Source organism: Hyperolius riggenbachi, chromosome 10 (genome assembly GCF_040937935.1).
Source record: "Hyperolius riggenbachi isolate aHypRig1 chromosome 10, aHypRig1.pri, whole genome shotgun sequence".
NCBI classification, from domain to species: Eukaryota; Metazoa; Chordata; class Amphibia; order Anura; family Hyperoliidae; genus Hyperolius; species Hyperolius riggenbachi.
In genome coordinates this window covers 245,306,625-245,328,194 of record NC_090655.1, presented here as the reverse complement: position 1 = coordinate 245,328,194, position 21,570 = coordinate 245,306,625, and the positions used below count along the sequence as shown (strand labels likewise).

The 21,570-nt window shown below is 45.9% G+C and overlaps 1 pseudogene; it reads right to left on the bottom strand.

Moving 5' to 3' along the window:
- Positions 1-9,176: 9,176 nt before the first annotated feature.
- The window catches only part of LOC137535115 (oocyte zinc finger protein XlCOF6-like), a 29,701-nt pseudogene continuing 17,307 nt past the window's right edge, over positions 9,177-21,570 (bottom strand).

Genomic DNA, 21,570 nt, shown 5'->3' with positions numbered 1-21,570 from the left:
AGGCAAGAAACGCAATGCGGGCAAAGTTCACCTGGAAAAGAAAGCATTTACTCACCTGGCAGAAGTGTCTGGCCTCTGGCGCGCTGCTCCTGGGACCGTCTTACTTCTCCTGCAGTCTCCCGCGCTGACAGGGCTACGGCAAGATGGCGCCCGAAGCCCTGTACTGGAGACACATAGTCTCCAGTACAGGGCTTCGGCAGCCATCTTGCCGTAGCCCTGCTCGCCTGCCGGTGTCGGAGCAGACACCGGAAGAGGAGGCTGGAGCGGGGCTGCAGGCAATGAACTGGCACGGCGTCTATAGACGCCGCTGCCAGTTCATGCGGAGAGAGTGGCCAGAGTCCCGAGGCCGGGACGTCCCGCTGCTGAAAGCGGGACGTTTCCCGGGACCTCATGCTGCCTGGGACAGCGGACCCCGAATCCGGGACGCGTCCCGGGCAATCCGGGACGTCTGGTCACTCTAGTTTAGCGGCAGCAGTGAGAGCCGTCACTCGGCTCTCCCCACGCTGAACTGAGCGGCGCCGACATAATATGCACCCGCGTGAACAGGTAGGAGACACAAAAAGGAAGACCCTGCTGAAGGCTTAGAATCTAAAGGGAGAGGTAGGGACACGAAAGGTAGTTGACCAGGGTTCAGATGCAGGTTTAGAACAGTGAGGAGTTGGGGGATGGGGGGGGGGGGGGGGGGGTAGGCCAGAGTGAAAAGGTGCGTTTTGAGGGCCTTCTTGAAGATGCTGAAGGCGGAGGCAAACCCTAATGGGGAAAGGTAGGGAGTTCTATTGTGTTAGAGCAGCTCTTGAGAAGTCGCTGAGGCATACATGAGTGTGGATGATGTGGGAGGCGCTCAGGTCGAGTTTATTGGACTGGATAGAAAGCCAGTGGAGGGCTTCACAGAGGGTAGCCACTGTGGTGGAGTGATGGGAGGAGTTGATAATTCTGGCTGCCACATTCATTACGGACTGCAGCGGGGTAATTCGGGGCATAGGGAGACCAGACAGAAGGGCATTGCAGTAGTCAAGGTGGGAAATTATGAGGGCATGGATGAGGAGTTTGGTGGTGACAGAAATCAGGAAAGGGCGAATGTTACAGATGTTACGGAGGTGGAAGTTGCAGGACTTTGTGAGGTTTTGGATGTGGGGGTGAAAGAGAGTGCGGAGTCCAGGGTGACACCCAGGGCCGGATTACCGACCAGGCAACAAAAGCAGTCGCTTGGGGCCCCATTCAGAGTCAAAGGGGCCCCAAGCACATAAACCAGCCCACGCCATCCTGTCAGCGGTGGCTGGATGGTATAATGGTTAAAGGGACTCTGAGCAGGGCAGTAACTATGGAAAGATGCATATCATTTTAAAGCTCTCTTTCTCCTATTTCCAATGATATATAAACCGCCGCCCTATGCCTTTTAGTTTTCAGTATTTTCGCGATCGAAAATCGCGGCCATTGCAATTTCGATTGCGAAAACTAAAAGGCGTAGGGTGGCAGTTTATCATTGGAAAGAGTAGAAAGAGAGCTTCAAAATGATATGCATCTTTCCATAGTTACATTGTATTACACAGGACGACTTTTCTTCAAAGTCGGCAGCTCGATTCAGCACAATGCAATGAAATATAAGGAACCCAGGGGGATATAATTACAAACATCATGCTGGTAGGTGTGAGGATGTAATTAATTAGTTGTGGGTATGCTTAAAGGCATACCCACAGGCACTGCTCGGAGTCCCTTTAAGGGCTCTGCCTCTGACACAGGAGACCAGGGTTCAAATCTCGGCTCTGCCTGTTCAGTAAGCCAGCACCTATTCAGTAGGAGACCTTAGGCAAGTCTTTCTAACACTGCTACTGCTTATAGGGCGCGTCCTAGTGGCTGCAGCTCTGGCGCTTTGAGTCCGCCAGGAGAAAAGCGCGATATAAATGTTATTTGTCTTGTCTTGTCAAATGATGCCGTGCACTGCTGATTGTCTTCAGAGCCAGGCTCTCCTCCTAGGTCCCCCTCCTGCTACTGTGCGCTCTGCCGCTGCCCACTCCTCCCTCCCTTCCCACAGTGAACCACAGCTGCAGCAAGAATGATAGCAGCAGATGGCAAACACTCACTCACCTATCCATGATCCAAGCGATAGAGATCCCGTCATCTGAAACCCATCTGTCTCTTCTACAGTGCAGCCCCTCGCTCTGAACTTCCTGATTCTCAGATCAGACAGGAAGTAGGAAGTAGTAATAGTAGTAGTAACAGAGCGGCAGCACTCTAGAGGAGACAGGGACCTCTATTGCTTGGATTGCAATAGGTGAATGTGGGTCATCTGGTGCTGTCATTCTCCCCCGCTGTGGCTGCCTTCTCTGCTGGACTGTCGTATTCACTGGGATGGAGGCTGCATGGTGGCTGTCTAGTTTGGGAGGAAATCGGTTGTTCGGTGGTGGGGGTGGTTATGTAATTCTGTCTAGGGAACGGCTTCCGGTTTGGCGGTGTCCAGAGCTTTCTGCTATTGCCAGGCTGGAGATGCAGGGGGAAAGTGCTGCTGCTGTGATATCTGGCACCCTCTTCACATGGGAGCCCCAGCCCCTGAGTGCAAATGTCCCAGCCATTCATCTCTCACTCTGCATTTTGCCGCTGCTATTCCCTGCATTGTGCACCCACAGAGGAAAGCGGGCTGTTGCCCATAGCAACCAGTAGCTCAGCTGCCCCAGTGTGTTCAGCATGTTGCTGTGCAGTTGCATCTTCTGATTCAATTACGACATGATGGGGGGGGCCCAAATCAGTTACTTTGCTTAGGGCCCCATTTAGCCTTAATCCGGCTCTGGTGACACCCAGACAGCAGGCTTGAGAGAGGTAGGGTGAATGGTAGTGTGGTTAACAGTGACTAGGGTTGCCACCTAGCTGGTATCTGACACGCTTTGACAGTAATTCCTTTATAAAGCTGGCACCAGTATAGAATTTTTTACGGTCACATCATCTGCCAGTAAATTAGCTTCGGCTGATCGACTTGGAGACAAACCTCCCTCCTCTCTTCTTGGATTGGCTAGCCAGTAGCCAGGCACTGCCACTCAATTACCAATGAGTGGCTTAGGCTGTAATTTCCCTGTGTACATGCTGCAGAGGACTCTGGGGAAGGAGGAGGAGCTGACTACGGAAGGTGTCTGTGAGCTGGCCTGGAGAGAGTGCATGTGTGCTTGTGCACTGTCCTGGCCTGAATGAGACAGATGGCCCAGGTTAGTCTGCCAGAGTTGTACGACTTGCCTGTCCTCTGGCTCCTTGCACTAACAAGCTGCAGTGAGAGAGAGAAGCAGACAGTGACCAGGCCATTAATCCCTTCTGCCCAGCTATCAGTGGGTCTCATCAGCTCCTCAGTCGTTGCAGAGAGCGGTGGAAGTGCTGTTTGCTGGGATCACAAGGTCCAGCATGTCCTCTCAGACGAGGCTGAGACTAGCAGTTTTAGACCCAGTTCAAACAGCATTAAATCAGCAGAGGGACACCAAGAGCCCCAATAGTGTAATTCGTCTTGGGGACAGCAAAATAAATGAGAAGTTAAAATGATACTTACAAACCAGGGTTACCAATAGGCAACCACTGTATAGGCAGGTGGGGAGAACAATCCTGACCCCAGTCAGGAATAAAAAGTCGCTCTCTGTAGACAGGAAAATAGGGTAACAACCCTCCACCCAGGGTGGACTCAATGTAGTGTACAAGATACAGAGGCGCCAAAAGAATAAAAGGTAATTAAATGAACTTAAAATAACAACTGGTTAAACAGAGGAGGCAGCGGTGGTCTTACCCCCTCCAAACAGACACAGGCAAGGACTGCGATTCAGACAGTCAACAATTTATTCGGAACTCCAAAAAACAATGCAACGCGTTTCACGGGCCATACATCCCGCTTCCTCAGGCAAAATACAGTAGGAGTCACAGCATCTGTATTATATCAGCGAGCTCGGTGCCTCTGTTGCATTGTTTTTTGGAGTTCCGAATAAATTGTTGACTGTCTGAATCGCAGTCCTTGCCTGTGTCTGTTTGGAGGGGGTAAGACCACCGCTGCCTCCTCTGTTTAACCAGTTGGTTTTTTAAGTTCATTTAATTACCTTTTATTCTTTTGGCGCCTCTGTATCTTGTACACAGCATTAAATCAGCGTTCATTGCTCAAGCTCTGCCCCATTTAAATGAATGGACATCTCTTTTTTTTAAACGTTGTTACCTGCAAACACACCACACTCAATCCCATTGTCTCATTTCATACTGAGTGGCTACGCTTGGTGCTTCTGTGTCCCCATGCAGAGGTCAAAGTACAACACAGTGGCCAAACCACGGAAAGCACCACCAAATGTTGGCAAATGATTTTCCGCTTGGTAGCAGAAAAGCATTTGGTAGCATCTAATTCATAAAACTGCAGCTCACCTCAGCATGATCTGAAATGTAGGATATGCTGAGGGGATAAGTATTATAGAGCTATAAGGCCAGCTTTAAATCTTTAAATTTCACAGTGCCCTGAGGGAATCTTCAATATTTTTTCCTCTCTCTCATCTCCCCCAGCATGCCTCATGTTTCTATCCTCTCTCTCATCTCCTCCCAGCATGCCCTTATGTTTCTTTCCTCTCTCGCCTCCTCACAGCATGCCTCATGTTTCTTTCCTCTTTCTCCCCTCCTCTCTCACCTCCTCCCAGCATGCCTCATTTTTCTTTCCTCTCTCTCATCTTCTCCCAGCATGCCTCATGTTTCTTTCCTCTCCCACCTCATCCCAGCATGCCTCATGTTTCATTCCTCTCTCACCTTCTCCCAGCATGCCTCATGTTTCTTTCCTCTCTCATCCCTCCCAGCATGCCTCATATTTCTTTCCTCTCCCACCTTCTCCCAGCATGCCTCATGTTTCTTTCCTCTCTCTCTCTCTCATCTGTTCCTAACATGCCTCGTGTTTCTTTCCTCTCTCTCATCTCCTCCCAACATGCCTCATGTTTCTTTCCTCTCTCTCATCTCCTCCCAACATGCCTCATGTCAGGGAAGTAGATGAGGATTGTATTGATCCCCTTTGGAGGTGCGATCAGGAAGTCTCTGTATATTTTATTTATTTATTTATTTGTTGTATTTATAAAGCGCCAACATATTACGCAGCGCTGTATAGGTTCAATTGTCTGGTTCAATTGTAACTGTTTCCATAAACCAGCCAGAGAAGGCATGTGTCCCTTTAAGTCCTAGAGATGGGAAGTTCGGATCTTTTCAATGATCCGGATGATTCGAATCGGATCATTGAAAAGATCCGTATCTTTGATCCGAATCTCGGATCATTTTACAAGGGAAGCATTCAGGGGGTGAAATGACTAGCAGGGCAGGAGAAGGAGAGGGGGGTGGCCACACAGAGAAGGGGAGAAGATGGACAGAGGGCAGGGAGTGGCCAGAGAAGGGAGGAGGGAAGCAGAGAGCATAAATGTTTGTTTGCACACAATACCCACATGCTGCAATCATGCTTTACATAGATTTCACCTACATGTTCATCTGTATACCTTGAATGGAAACGTCGCACAGTAAAAGAAAGCATTCCCAGAAGATAAGTGCAGCTGTTTAGAGGAGGATCATATTGCCCTGCAATCACAGTGCCTGCAAAGTTACTGAGCTGTGCTGAGCTGAGCCAAAAGTTTCCAATGTGTTCACTGTGCAGCACTACGGAACAGACAGCCTGTAATGAGCAGCACATTATAGCCAGTATGTGTGCTCTACACATATCTGGCAGTGGCACCCATGTCCCCTCTACCTGTCCCTGCAAGGCTGGCTCCCCTGAATCCCCTCCAACAGAGCGATCCATCTCTGCTCTGCTTCCAGGACCCCGCTGCCCGCTGAGAGGGGGCGTGTCGCTCCTGGCCCCGCCCCTTTTGCGATCCAAATCACTCATTTTGATGATTCGGATGATTCGACTCACAAAATAGATTCGGATCAAAGATCCGAATCGTTCATGATCCGGACAACACTATTAAGTCCAGCCAGGGACCAGGCTCTCATGGAGGCAGCCTGATGTAGAATCCCCCAGGGATAGGGAGGCAGCGCAGGCTGCTTTGTTGGATGACGCTGGTCCAGGTTTGTATTGGAACGCCGACTCTACCCAAGTGATGCAGTGGTGGGGAGCAACATCCTCTTATCAGTAGTCATTGGCAGTTGTATGCAGAAAAGTGGTAGCTAGGCAGTGCCACAGCGACTTAAGTATTCAAACAGTGAGAGACGCTGGAAGGCATTAGAGGATTTATTGGGCAGACAGACTCCCGCCACATCGTATTTATGATTGCCTGATAGAGCTATGTCCAGGTGCTGAGGTTCCTTTTGGTTGATAATACTCCCTTTCTGAACCTGAACTTACTGTACTAAAGAAATACATTGTCAGGCTGTGTGTGCGCATTCGCACAAGTCTGGCGTGAGCACGAATGCACTTGTGCACGGAGTTCTGCGCCAAATTCAATAGGACAGCCTTTTTTTTTTTTTATTTAGAAGAGGGCTTTCAAGTTCATTTTGGCCCTCAACAGAATTATGCAAGTTTTAAAAGCTTTTTCCAACAGACCATCAGTGATTATTGGCAGCGACACACAGTGACCCTTTCCACACTGAACTGGACTTTGTTAAAAGAACTGGAAGTTTCTGGAGTATGTCTGCTGAGAACTACATATCAATTTTCAACCTTAATTATTTTATTTTGCACATTATGTGTTCTATAATAACCGGTTTTCGGGTAATCCATTGGCATTGGTTTTATTTATACATAGAAAATCTTATCACTAACTCCGCCCAGCTCTAGCAGGGAAAGTAAGGAATTCTGCCTCTATAGAAGAAAGCTACCTTATGCTATTGTTCGGTACACACTATGAGATTTTCTAGCAGATTTACTGTCAGATCGATTATTTCCAACATGTCCGATCAGATTTCAGATTGATTTTTGATCATTTTACAATCAATTTCTGACTGTTTTCTGTTCACTTCTATTGGAAACCGATCGGAAAAAATGAACGGAAATCAACCGGAAATCAGAACAGGCATGTTGGAAATAATCGATCCGTAAATCTGCCGGAAAATCTCATAGTGTGTACCTAGTATTAGATCTGTAAGTATAGTTGTGTAAGGTGAATTGCTGCCAGCAGTCATTGGCAAGTGTGTAAACCTGGTGCCTTCTTGTCTGCGTGGCAGTGACTGATACATACACACCAGCCTGTCAGATTTCTGGCCAGCTGTATCTGTGTGCAGAAATTAAAGAGGAACTCCAGTGAAAATAATGTAATAAAAAAAAGTGCTTCATTTTTACAATAATTATGTATACATGATCTAGTTAGTGGTTGCCCATTGTAAAATAAATTTAAATCCCTGATTTACATTCTGACATTTATTACATGGTTGGTGAAATTTTTACTGCTTGCAGGTGATGTAGCTATAAACAGCTATTTCCCACAATGCAACAAGGTTCACAGACAGGAAACTGCCAGGAGTACTACGGTCCTCAGAGTTTCTTGTGGGAGGGGTTTCACCACAATTTCAGTCTTACAGCGCCCCCTGATGGTCTGTTTGTGAAAAGGAATAGATTTCTCATGTAAAAGGGGGTATCAGCTACTGATTGGAATAAAGTTAATTCTTGTTTGGAGTTTCTCTTTAAAGGGAACGTGAAGTGAGTGGGCAAAAAGGTTTGAACAGAGGCGCCAAAATAGAATAAAACTGGCTAAAATCAATTTAAAAGGGGGAAGTTGGTGGACTTACCTCCCTCAAGGAAAAACAAACAATGATTCGTTATTTTATCAAAAAATAACATTTAATTGTGGCTCCAATATGCAACGCGTTTCACGAGCAAGATCCTGCTTTATCGGGCAATCAATGGAGTAATGGAACCAGTCAATGGCCTCAATTCACTAAGATTATGCTGGAGATAATAAGGCAAGAGAAAACGTACCACCACACAGTAAGAGAGTTATCTTATCTCTTCATTCCTTAATTTACCTCCTCTGTAGTTAATTTACCTCCTCTGTAGTTATTGTCACATTTTTTCGCAGTTAATAAACAGCCTGTCTTTAACTCTGGAGTTTTTTTAAGGATTGAAGAGTTAAGCTGGCCATACACTATGCCGATTCCCGCCAGATCGACAGCAGATTCGATCACTGGGATCGAATCTGCTGTCACATCGTTCCTGCTACACGCCGAATTTCGATCCATTTCGTCCAATCCTGTCGATCGCTCCGTGCGGAAAATTACTGTCGATCGCCCGCGGGTAGAGAGCGCGTCGCTAGCGGCGTTCGAGTACCCGACGACCGACGCAACAGAGCGGCAATACATTACCTGCTCCGCCGGCGCGACTGCCCCCGGTCACCGCTGCTCCGTCTCCGCTCTGGTCTGGTCTCGGGGTCCGGCATGCTTCACTTCCTCCTGCCCGGCAGGAAGTTTAAACAGTAGAGGGCACTCTACTTCCTGCTGGAGACCAGAGTGGAGACGGAGCAGCGGTGACCGGGGGCAGTCGCGCCGGCGGAGCAGGTAATGTATGCGGGGGAGCGGCGGCAGCACCACCACCACCACCACAACAGATTGTGAACGGTTTCAGGCTGAAATCGGTTCACAATCTGTTTGCAGTAAAGGTAGCCATACCATCCCTCTCTGATCAGATTCGATCAGAGAGGGATCTATCTGTTGGTCGAATCTGATGGCAAATCGACCAATGTATGGCTACCTTTAACTTAAAGACAGAAGAGTTAACTTCAGGTTTGCCTGAGGTAAAATGTTTCCTGAATACTACATGCCTTATCACCATGGTGATCACTCTAGAAACGTTATTAAAGACAGGAGATAAGCTTAGTGAATTTAGGCCATTGTCTGTAACGCAGCTGAGCACACACCTAAAACAAGCATGTGGCAAATGTCAGAAACATCTGATTGTTGTGCTTGTTCAGGGTCTATGGCTAAAAGTATTAAAAAAAATACGATGATCAGCAGGACAGCCATGGAATTTGTATTGTTTAAAACTCTCCACCTTTATAATCCTTTTACTTCAGGTTCCCTTTAATAGCTGATGCCCCTCCCCTCCTCCAATGGTTGTGCTCAGCCTTACTTGTGCTCTGTGTGTTGGAAAGTTCTGTGCAGGGCGTGGCTGGGGGCGGATCCATCACACAAATCAATGACAACATTCAGGTGCAAAAGTACAACACAGATCTGATTATGCGTCTTTATCTATTTTTTTAATTAGAAGCACAACCAAACAAAATGATACAAAGAATAACATAATAAAAGAATACAAAGACTAACATAATAAAGCTTACAGTAAGGAGAAGAGAGGACAACAATGAGGGGAAACACAACCTCTGCAGGAAATAAGGAATAACCTGCACTGTACACTGACGACATTAGATCTGATGACGCTCCTCACATACAAGGTACAGCAAGACCCTCCTGCCTAAAGCCCATCTTGCTAAGTAAATATACTTCAATACTGACCCCAGCCCTGTGACAAGCTCCTAATTTCTGCTGCTGTAAGACCCCCACAGGGAGGAATGTAACAGCAAACTACGAAAACCTTCAGTGCTTTTCCTGCCTCATCTCTGCAGCTCTCTGGTCATTACTAGCCTTCTAATAACGGACTGTGGTTAAAATGTCTCAAATGTAGAGACTTATACTTTAAATGCTCAGATGTAAGAATGTCACTCCTATTTTTTTCTGGTCTAGAGCAACTCATGGTTGGCCTGCACTTCCTCACTCAGTGTGTGTACTGAAGAGCTACTAAGATCTGCACAGGGAGGAGAAGGAATGCAAATGGACAATACTGAGAGAGGGAAATAGAAACACTATAGAAGCAGATTAAACATTTTAGAAGCACAGCTTCCAAATTGTGTTTAGGGGCTGGAGGACAATTTGTAAATGAGAACTCATTTGTGGGGGCCGTGAAGCTGTTTCTATGCTGGTCCCCCTATTATTCTGTGTGTGGGGGCTGGGGGGGCTGTTTCTATGCTGGATCCCCTGTTATTCTGTGTGTGGGGGCTGTTTTTATGCTGGACCCCATTATTCTGTGTGTGGAGGTTGTTTCTATGCTGGTCCCCCTGGTATTCTGTGTGTGGGGGCTGGGAGGCTGTTTCTATGCTGGACCCCCCAGTTATTCTGTGTGTGGGGACTGGGAAGTTGTTTCTATGCTGGACCCCCTGTTATTCTGTGTGTGGGGACTGGGAAGTTGTTTCTATGCTGGACCCCCTGTTATTCTGTGTGTGGGGACTGGGAAGTTGTTTCTATGCTGGACCCCCTGTTATTCTGTGTGTGGGGGCTGGGAGGATGTTTCTATGCTGGACCCCCTGTTATTCCATGTGTAGGGGCTCGGAGGCTGTTTCAATGCTGTATCCCCTGTTAATGTGTGTGGAGGCTGTTTCTATGTCGGATCCCCTGTTATTCTGTGTGTGGGGGCTGGGAAGTTGTTTCTATGCTGGACCCCCAGTTATTCTGTGTGTGGAGGCTGTTTCTTTGCCGGAACCCCTGTTATTCTGTGTGTGGGGCTGGGAGGATGTTTCTATGCTGGACCCCCTGTTATTCTGTGTGTGGGGGCTGGGAGGATGTTTCTATGCTGGACCCCCTGTTATTCCATGTGTAGGGGCTCGGAGGCTGTTTCAATACTGTATCCCCTGTTATTGTGTGTGGAGGCTGTTTCTATGTCGGATCCCCTGTTATTCTGTGTGTGGGGGCTGGGATGCAGTTTCTATGCTGGACCCCCTGGTAATCTTTGTGTGGAGACTGTTTCTATGCTGGACCCCCCAGTTATTCTGTGTGTGGGGGGCTGGGAGGCTTTTTCTATGCTACACCCCCTGGTATTCTGTGTGTGGGGCTGGGAGGCTGTTTCTATGCTTGATCCGCTGTTATTCTGTGTGTGTGGGGGCTGGGTAGCTGTTTCTATGCTGGACCCCCTGTTATTCTGTGTGTGGGGCTGGGTAGCTGTTTCTATGCTGGACCCCCTGTTATTCTGTGTGTGTGTGGGGGGGGGGGGGGGGCTGGAAGGCTGTTTCTATGCTGCTCCCAGGATCAGCCACATAACGGCTCCTCTCTGTGTGTCTTTATAAGACTCTGACTCATCACACAGCAGAGTAGTGCCTCCCTCTGCCGCCTGCAGCACAATAAGGAACTCTGACACTGACTCTCCATACAGTCGGCTCTCCTAAAGTCTTTGGAGAAGAGGAGAATAACTTTGGGGCACACACTAAAGTAACTTCTTTTGGGTATGGGTGTATGACAGCAGAAGTAACAGGCAGATTTGTGTGATTTGTGCCATACTGTCTGCTCTGAGGAGAGAGCTGTGCAGGAAAGCAGTGACCGCTGACTGCTGGAGCAGCTAACGGAGGGAGGAGACAGCAGTACAGATCCATCACCCACTGTACACTGCTGATCCTAGGGAGACAAGCGGTGCTGCTAGCTGACATTTATTCTAGGCATAATGGTCACACAAAGTATAGAGAAGCTTTTACAGGCCTGCTATGAGACTTCCTCCTGTGGGAGGCTAAAAATATTACAAATTTCACTATCGTGGTCCTTTATATCCTGAGATATGCCTGTATATACCTGTCAGTTAGTGTATAGACTCCCTTTTCCAACAAAACTATTCCCATCCCCTTAACATAAATAAGGACAATCTCCTGTGTGAATTCTTTGATGAAAACGATGTTGTGATGTAGAAGAAAGTTTCACCCCTTAACATGGAAAAGGGGGCTCTTATGCGTGAGCAATGTAGTGCTTCTGAAGGTTAGAGTGAGCAGTAAACAAATCCCCACACTCTGAACATGAATAAGCCTGCTTTCCTGTGTTCTCTGGTGCATCTGAAGGCATACATGATCAGAAAACTTTTTATTTCTAAATTAATAAGGACGCTCTCCTGTGTGGGTTCTCTGGTGATACTTAAGGCTCGAATGAGAAGTAAACTTTTTCCCACACTCTGAACATGAATAAGGACGCTCTCCTGTGTGTGTCCTCTGGTGACTCTGAAGATTAGAGATACCAGCAAACTTTTTCCCACACTCTGAACATGAATAAGGATGAACTCCTGTGTGCCTTCTCTGGTGCGTCCGAAGGTTTGATAAATCAGCAAACTTTTTCTCACACTCTGAACATGAATAAGGACGCTCTCCTGTGTGTGTCCTCCGGTGACTCTGAAGACTAGAGATACCAGTAAACTTTTTCCCACACTCTGAACATAAATAAGGATGCACTCCTGTGTGCATTCTCTGGTGCTTCCGAAGGCTTGATGAATCAGTAAACTTTTTCTCACACTCTGAACATGAATAAGGATGCTCTCCTGTGTGTGTTCTTTGGTGTCGCTTTAGGCTTGTGTGATCAGTAAACTTTTTCCCACACTCTAAACATGAATAAGGCCGTTCTCCTGTGTGGGTTCTCTGGTGATACTTAAGGCTTGAGTGAGAAGTAAACTGTTTCCCACACTCTAAACATGAATAGGGACACTCTCCTGTGTGTGTTCTTAGGTGACTTTGAAGACTTGAGGATGTAGTGATTTTTTTTCCACACACTGAACATGAAAAAGGACACTCTCCTGTGTGTGTTCTCTGATGATTCTTAAGGATTGAATGAGTAGTAAACTTTTTCCCACACTCTGAACATGAAAAAGGACGCTCTCCTGTGTGTGTTCTCTGGTGAACCTGAAGGTGTGTATTAGAGGGGAAGTTTTTCCCACACTCTGAACATGGAGAAGCCCACAGCTCTTTGTGACTTCTTTGGTGCTTAACAAAGTTCCGATAAGATGTAAAATATTTATCACAAGCCAGACATGAATGTTTCTTGTTGCCTTCACCTGTTGCAGTATCTGCCGTACTGGAAGGTTCCCGAGAATGACCCCAACCATTCGGTCTGCCAGCAGTGTGCACACCTGGAGGGATATTTGGGGTAACAGGATGTGACTCTCCAGAAGCTTCCTGTTGATTGGAGGGAATGGTGGAAATTCCTGGAGGAATCTGTGTGACGCCATTATCTTCTACATTACAAGGAGGAGGTACAAGAAGGTGTCCCTCTGACCCAGTATTGTCTCCACCTGCTGGGAGAAGAGTGAAAGTACATGTTACCTGCTGATGTCAGAGGCCTCGCTACATATCAAAGCAAAGATCTGATTGGCGCAGCTCATACTGCACATAAGTAATGACTCCCTCTGTCATGGCTGACATGCATAACTGTCGAGAGCTCCCCTCTAACTTACACACACCAGGCTAGAGTCTAGAGTTTCCCTTTAGATGGAGAAAGCTGAGACCTCTGTTTGTTCCAAACACCAGACCTCACCCTAATCCCATAAATACCAAATACTGATAAGCTTCAAAGGGTTTCTCTGCACTTTTATTGCACCAGACACACACTGAATAGGCACTACAATACACACTCATAGCAGACCTGGTGTTCAGAAGAGTCTAAAGGTGGCCATACACTTCCCCGATTCGCGGCCGTTTCGACAGCAGATTTGATCCTGGGATCGAATCTGCTGCCAATCGATCGCGGCGTGCGGGAAATTACCCTCGGTCGCCCGCGGGTAGGGAGCGCGTCGTAGAGGGCGCTCTATTTGAAGTTCCTGGTCACGGAGTGACACAGGAAGCGCCGGGATGGAGCCGGAATAGAGCCGTGCAGCGCGGAGAAGACGCCCGGGAGCCAGCATCAGGTAATGTATACTGGCGGCAGGAGTAGCTCAACAGATTGTGATCGGTTTTAGGCTGAAATCGATTCACAATCTGTTTGCAGTAAAGGCAGCCATACGATCCCTCTCTAATCAGATTCGATCAGATAGGGATCTGTCAGCTGGTCGATCTAATGGCAAATCGACCAGTGTATGGCTACCTTAAAGGTGGCCATACACTCCTAATAGATTAGCAGCAGATAGATCATCAGATAGATTTCTGATCTATCTGATTTGTTTAGGAACATTTTTTACTAGGAACAGATTTCCAATAGATTTCAGTTTAAAATCTATCAAAAATTGATCTGATGGCATTTTTTTGCCATCAGATTTCCATTAGGGCGAATGCAAAATGATAAGCAATCTCAACAGATCGACCTAGATTTTCCACCCTTCCAGATCGATTGAAATCGCCCACAAATAGATCGATTTGGGAATTTGAAAGAATTTCTGATCGATCAATTCTATAGAATTGATCGATTGATGGCTGAAATTGACCAGTGTATGGGCCCCTTGGGGTGACCTAGCAATTACTACTATAGCTAGACTCTGAATCAGAAAATCCCCATCTGTCATAGCTACAGAATGAGAGGACTTCTAAGTACACATGTAGTCCAGGTAGATTCCACTTGACGTTCTGATCACAAACAGACCAAATAAGACTATTTTATATTGTATAGCTGATGTCTTCATAATAATGGTTTCTCAGGAACACAATACAGTAGAATAGTCATGTAAAGTTTCTACGTGAATGGTGAGACTAGCAGAGTGTGATCATTCTATTTGCATATCGATCTTGAATTCCCCCAGAGAAATGGGACACAAATGTCTTCAGAAATTATATGGAGGCTGGGCCAGAGAAGGCATAATAGCAAGTATCCACCTCTTGTTCTTCTTATTATAAATGCTACGTTTCTGTACATGACATCAATGCCTTGCCTCAGAGAGAAGCTCTGACTCCAAATGGACTGATTGGTGCAGCTGCTATCACTGTAACCCAAAGGACTGGAACAGACCAACCGAAACCTGTCTATTTTTTCTTCATTATACCTTTGGTGGCAGCACTTGGGATGCTGTCAGCACTGCCCCCCTGCCCCCCCCCGCCCCCCCATAAATTGGGGGCATGGGAGGCCTACACGTGGCACTCCTGTTGAGATGCAAAGAATTTTGCGTGGGCTACCTCCTGCAAGGAATAGCAGCGAGTTAGTTTAAACCCTGCATATTCTAGCAAGCTCATGCAATTTGCATCTGTTGTGCCATTTTAATTAGTCACTGGACAAGTGGCAGCCAGTGTTTTTTTAATGTAATTTTTATTTATTTCAATAAAAGTAAGTTAACACTTTTTTTTTTTTTTTCAAACATTGATTTCCAATCTGATTCTACAAGATACACTGTATAGACCTCATATACAACAGCATCCTGGGGCCTACAGAGGGACAATAAGAGATGGGTATCGAGATTCAATTCTACGACCATAAAAAGTCCATTGTCCAGTTCTTTTTCGTTAGGGTTGAATACGACATTCCAGGATTGGATACTGAAAATGAGGTCTCCAATCTCCCCGGAGGCCCCAGCTGTTCCTCTATGAAATATTTATAACCTACTCTTTCTATACAATGCATTGAGAATGAGACATGTGATAAAAGTAGTAACCTTAAATGAACAGAAAATGAAAATAAAGGACTAACATTGATAACATAACACAGGTATCGCTAACATGTCTTCACTGATCATCCCAGGTATTTTCTCCTACTGGTAGCTATGTCTGCTGCTCATTGGTTCGAGTCTTCATTAATAACGGAAAGATACCCTTCAGTGGTTTGGAAGAGAATCCATGGCATCCATATCTTTTTATACTTATCAAATTTATCTCTGACCTGCAGAATTGATTCTTCTGCGTCCTGTATCTTATTAACTCTGGTGAACCAATCTTTCATAGTGGGAATTTTAGTAGTTCTCCAGTATGTTGGGATAAGGCTCTTTGCTGCATTTAATAAGAATGGGGTGGCTGTGGATTTGTATCTTTTAGCCGAAGTTGGGTAGAGATGAAATAATAAATGCCATGGGTTATCTTCCAGTTCCCATCCCACCACCTCCTTAACTATTTCCCTCACCCCCTTCCAGAAAGAGCTCAGTAAAGGGCATTTCCAGAAAAGGTGGAGGATAGAACCAGACCCTCCACATTCCCTCCAACAATTATAGTTTTGCCCTTCGTATATTTTTGCAAGAAATGAGGGTGTCCTGTACCACCGTACTAGTAATTTATAGCCTCCCTCTTGGATATGTGAGCTGATTGAAGCAACATGTACCATAGACAGTGCTCTTTTTACTTGTTGTTCTGTCAATGTGTGGTCCATATCCCTCTCCCATTCCCTTAGAAATCTTGGTTTAGTGTCTCCCTTGCTCTCTAAGAGGGCTTTATATAGATAAGAAGTTAAATGTGCAGGCTTAGCCTCTTGAATGAACAGCTTTTCCCAAGGTGTCATATCTACCACGGGTCTTACTCCCTGCATAGAGTTGAACCAGTGAGTTAGCTGGCTCAGTCTCCACGAATCCATAGGGAACTCCCCGTACTCTTGTCGTAGCATTGTGATGGGTTTCAGTTTATTTCCAGACATGAGGTGCCCAAGTGTAACCGATCTGTTCCCTTTTCAGGTACCAAAAAATCTTCTTTCCAGACCTGGTTTAAAGAATGGCAACCCTTCCACCGGTGTTAAAGGCGAAACTCCTGGTGCCCATGTGTCCCTAGTCTCCAACCAGTCCCATATCCTTAAAGTGTGCTTAATCCAGGGTGGTGTGGAGTCTGACAAACCCCTTACAGAAGTATTAATCCAAAGCGCCCCTGCTAAGTCTCTGCCTGCCAGGGATTTTTCCACATTCACCCACCCTTTCTGTGTCCCATTGTACTGCCAGTCTAATATTCTATTCAGAGCTAGGGCTTTATAATATGTTTTCATATCTGGTAGGCCTAAGCCACCTCTGTCTTTGGTTCTTACCATTAGGCTGTATGCCAGTCTGGGTCTCTTTCTTTTCCAGACAAATTTTACTAAGAGAGACTTTATTTTCTCAAAGAACTGTTTAGGGAGAGAGATAGGGACCATTGACATTGGGAAGAGCAGTCTAGGTAAGATGTTCATTTTGATTATGCTTATACGCCCCAACCAAGTGTATCCCCTTCCGTTCCATTTCTCTAAATCTTTACCCAACGAGTCTAGGAGTGGCAGGAAATTTCTGTTGTAGAGTTCATTAAGGTTAGACGGCAGGTCTATGCCTAGGTACCTCAAGGCTTGGTCTTTATGAGTAAAAGGGAAGGAGGTTCTTAGAGTGTTTAGGTCTCCTGTATCTAGTCCCACGTTAATATATTCTGATTTAGCCATGTTAATTTTGAAATTAGACAGGGTTCCATAAGTTTGGAATTCCCGTGTAATTTCCTGTAAAGAGGTGAGGAGGTCTGAGACGTATAAGAGAATGTCATCTGCGAATGCTGATAGTTTGCAGTTTTGGGATCCAATAGTCACTCCCTTTATACCTGAGTTCATACGAATACTTCTCAATAAGGGCTCTAATGTTAGAACAAATAGGAGAGGGGATAGGGGGCAGCCCTGCCTTGTGCCGTTTGCCAGACCAAATCTTTCAGATAGAGCTCCATTCGCTCTTATTCTGGCTGTAGGATTGCTATACAGGCTACCGATCCAGGACTTCATAGCAGGTCCTAAGCTAATATGGTCTATTACCTCATGGATTAGGCCCCAGCTCACCCTGTCAAAGGCTTTCTCTGCGTCAGTTGACAGTAAAATTAGTGGGATGCTTCTTAATTGAGCCCAGTGAATGACATTTAAAGCCTTGGTTGCGTTATCTCTGGCTTCTCTCCCCATTACGAATCCTGTTTGATCAGGGTGAACTAGGGCCGGTAAACCTTCCTTGATCCTGTTGGCCAGTATTTTAGAGAAGAGTTTAATGTCTAGATTAATAAGTGAGATAGGTCTGTAGCTTTGGCACAAGGCAGGGTCTTTACCCTCCTTGGGAATTACCACAATATTGGCCTCCGTACTTTGTGCAGGGAATTTGCCACCCTCTCTCAGACTGTTCATTGCCTCTGTCAGGGGTTCTAACAAGTGTTTAGCATAGAGTGTGTAATATTTTTTTGGCAAACCCATCTGGGCCCGGAGACTTGCCATTAGGCGTATCTTTCAATACTCCCCTTAGTTCCTGAACCGTGATCTCTTGTTCTAGCTCAGCACACCACTTTTCTGACCATGAGGGCATCTGGACTTTCGTGAGATAGTCCTTTATTTTTTGTCAGGGGATGTGTCTTTGTGAATATTATAAAGTGCCTCATAGTACTCTTTGAATAGACCTGCTATCCTTCCTGCTTGAAATTTCATTTCCCCTTTATGATTCTAATCTTATGTATATAGTTCTGTTCCCTCTTTTTCCTGATACTATTTGCCAGGTGTCTACCACATTTGTTACTATATTCGTAGAGCGTAATAAACCATAGCCTCTGTCTTTGTTTTGTTTTATTATCTAGCAGTCTTAACAGTGCGCCTCTCTCCTCTGTTAGGGCCTTCTCAATTTCCTCATTAGTAGCTGCTTTATGGGCCTGTTCTAGAGAGTTGATTCTATCTAAGGCCTTAAGTATTCCCCCCTGATCTTCCCTCTTTTTCCTTGCCCCTTGTGAGATCAATTCTCCCCTGACAACTGCTTTATGCGCTTCCCATATAATGCATTTAGAAACTTCATCTGATGAATTTTCTCTAAAATAATGGACTATTACTTTTTCCACTTTCTGGAAAGCCTCTAGATCCTCCAACAGGTTTTCATTTAATCTCCAATGCGTTCCCCCTGTTCCCGTTAATCCTAATGTCAAGTCAATCCACACTGCAGCATGGTCAGATATAGTTATATTCTCAATTTTTGCTTGTGATACTTTATGCAGGTAATATTGATCTACCCAGATAGAATCAATTCTCGTATATATTTTGTGTACTTGTGAGTAGTAGGAGAAATCCCTGTCCAGGGGGTGTAGGTATCTCCAACAGTCGATTAAGTGATTAGTTTTCATTAGTTGACCAAATTCTTTCACAGTTTTGTGTGAGAGCGTGGAGAGGCCTGTAGAGGAGTCACGTTTAGGGCTGCTTAGTATGTTCATGTCCCCCCCACACACCAGTATCCCCTCGGCAAATGCCTGGATTTTTTTAAAAATCTTTCTAAAAAAGGAAGGCTGGTGTGTATTTGGGGCATAGACATTGACAAAAGTGAACTTCTCAGTTCCCAGTTGTATCTTTACTGCTAGATATCTACCCATATCATCTTTATCACTTCCCAGCACTTGAAATGGTATCCCCTTGGCTATGGCCAATGCCACCCCTTTAGCTCTCCTTATAGGTGAATTGCTAAAGAACCACTGTGAGAACATATGCTGTGGGAGACGTGGAATACATCCATCTTTAAAGTATGTTTCCTGTAAAAAGAGGACTTGAGGCCCAAGACGTTTAATTTCCGTCCATAGCCTTCCTCTCTTGCACGGGGAGCATAGACCACGAACATTATATGATAAGATTCTAAGTTTTTTCAGAGTCAGCATTGTTTATAGTTATGGGGGTCTCAGTATACATTTCAGTTACCACTATAAGAGAGCTTAGGAGACACTGCAATACCTGTAAAAGAAAAACGTTAACCAACATAAACATAGTTGAAAACAACAAGCCCAGAAATGGGCTTAGCATATATCTAGTAAGATTTAGGCTGTTAGATGTGGAAACAGCATTTTTTCCCCTATCAAGGGGATCCCTACTGGGGGTCACTCTCCTGAGTGAAAATGACATTCAAGGCACAAGTGTGGCATCCCCCCCCGGGCTAGCTAAGGCTTCTGCATGAACTTCCGCAAGGGAAGTCCTTGTTACTCATATGTATCCCTGCATTTTTAGGAAAAACGATCCTCAGGTAAATAGAGAAAAGGAGATGAGTATTTTTATCCTCTCTAGGAATGGTCAGTCCATTATCGGAACTAAGAGGAAAGAAGAAAAAGAAAAAACTGTAGACTAAACAACGCATAGTTCAGTTCCTTCATGTCTCCTTTCATGGCGATCCCTCATGAGATGATGGGGAGCCCCCTCTTCCTTCTAGATTCTTTAGTTTGCCATCTATCTCTTTGTGGCAGCGGGGCCGTTTCTTGTGGGGTTCTCCAGTCTATAAAGTCTGTGGAGGGTAAATCTAGGTCCTCAGTAAACTTTTGCAAGTCATCTTTGGTGCGTAGTGTCGCGGTTATTCCGTCAACTGTGGCGATTAGTGCAAAAGGGTACCCCCATTTATATAGTCCTCCCTTTTTCTTGATGGCTTCTAAGAGGGGTTTTACTGACCTGCGCTGCAGTAATGTACGCCATGAAAGGTCTGGATAAAGCGTAATACGGGCCCCATCAAATTCGATAAAGTCCTTCTCTCTCATGATGCGTAATATCTGCTCCACATCAGTGAATCTTAATAATCGGCAGATAACATCTCTCGGGCGGTTAACATCAGGCTTTTTAGCAGTCAGGGCCCTATGCACTCTTTCTATGTCTATGGGCGTCTGAGCGGGCCTACTCAGGATCAGATTAAAGATATCCGTGACCGAAGCTCTTAGGTCCTCAGTTCTGGTAGCTTCCGGGAGGCCTTTAAGTCTAATATTCTGCCTGCGAGAGCGGTTTTCCTGATCGTCTAACTGGGAGATCAGTGCATCAATCTGCTTGTCTTGTTTGGTGATCTTATCTTGCATAGCCGCCATCTTAGTATCAGCGCCATCATGCCTTTCCTCCAAGTTAATCACTCGGTGCCCGATAGCAGTGATGTCTCTATGGATTTCATCCATCTCCCTTCTAAAGGATTGCTCGATGCGGCTAGCAAAGGACTCTAAGTCATCTTTCGTGGGTAAGTTGCTTATTTGCGCTCTTAGGTCTGTTACGGCCTTCATAGTTTGGCGCTGGCTTGGCCCCTCCAGTTCTCGCTCTCCCTCTACTTGGGAGGGTGATGCAGGGTCTCCCCCCTCGGTCAGGCTTACCGGTGAGGAAGGTTGTGAGGATGCCACTGACCTTTTGGAGGATTTCGGCGGTGTGTTCTCGTCCGCTCTTTTTCCGCTATTATCCGCTGCGGGTGCTGTCGCCATCTTAGATAGCATGGTGGGGCCTGCGTTCAGGTCTCGGAGGTATTTCTGGATGTTCTGTCCTTTAGCGTTGTCTTTTGGCTGCCTTTTCTTGGTGCTTCTGGTTACCCGGGATCCCTCAGGCATAATGTGCATGAGAGGGTCCAGATTAAGGGCTTTGAATGCAGGGATTCCTTCCTTAGCCTCCGGGAGCTCTGCAACGTGCGTCCTACTCCGCCATCAGTTGGACACGCCCCCCGCAGCCAGTGTTTAAGTCAGGTGATACCTGGTCTGAGCACACACCTCTTTTTTTTCTTTTGAATGCCATGAACAGTCTAAGAAAGGCTGCAGTTTAAACTTTACCATTGAAAAATGTGGTTGTTGTTGGCTACGCCCTCTTTTTGTAACCTTGACACACAGTCAGTCAATGACCAGATTTGTGAGCTTTGGGGTCCTTGGCATCAATAATGTGAGAATGGAGGTAGCTTATCAATTAAACAAATCTGATTGGCTGCTTGTGGCTCTGCACCTATTTTTTTTTACTTTGGACCCAAGTCACCCAATGACTGACTGAACAAGATTTGAGGCCTCTACCATTAACAGTGTAACAATGACAGCACTTTAAATATTCCCCTTGAAAACCAATAGGTTAATTTTGATTGGCTGTTTTAGGCTCCACCAACTTTTCTGAATACTAATCCCAGTCACCCAGTGACCAGGTGTGCCAAGTTTGAGAAACCTGCCATTAGCAGTCTAAAAGTGGCCGCAGTTTACATTTTTCCATTTGAAATAAATGGCTGAAATTTGATTGGCTGTTTTATGCTCCACCTGT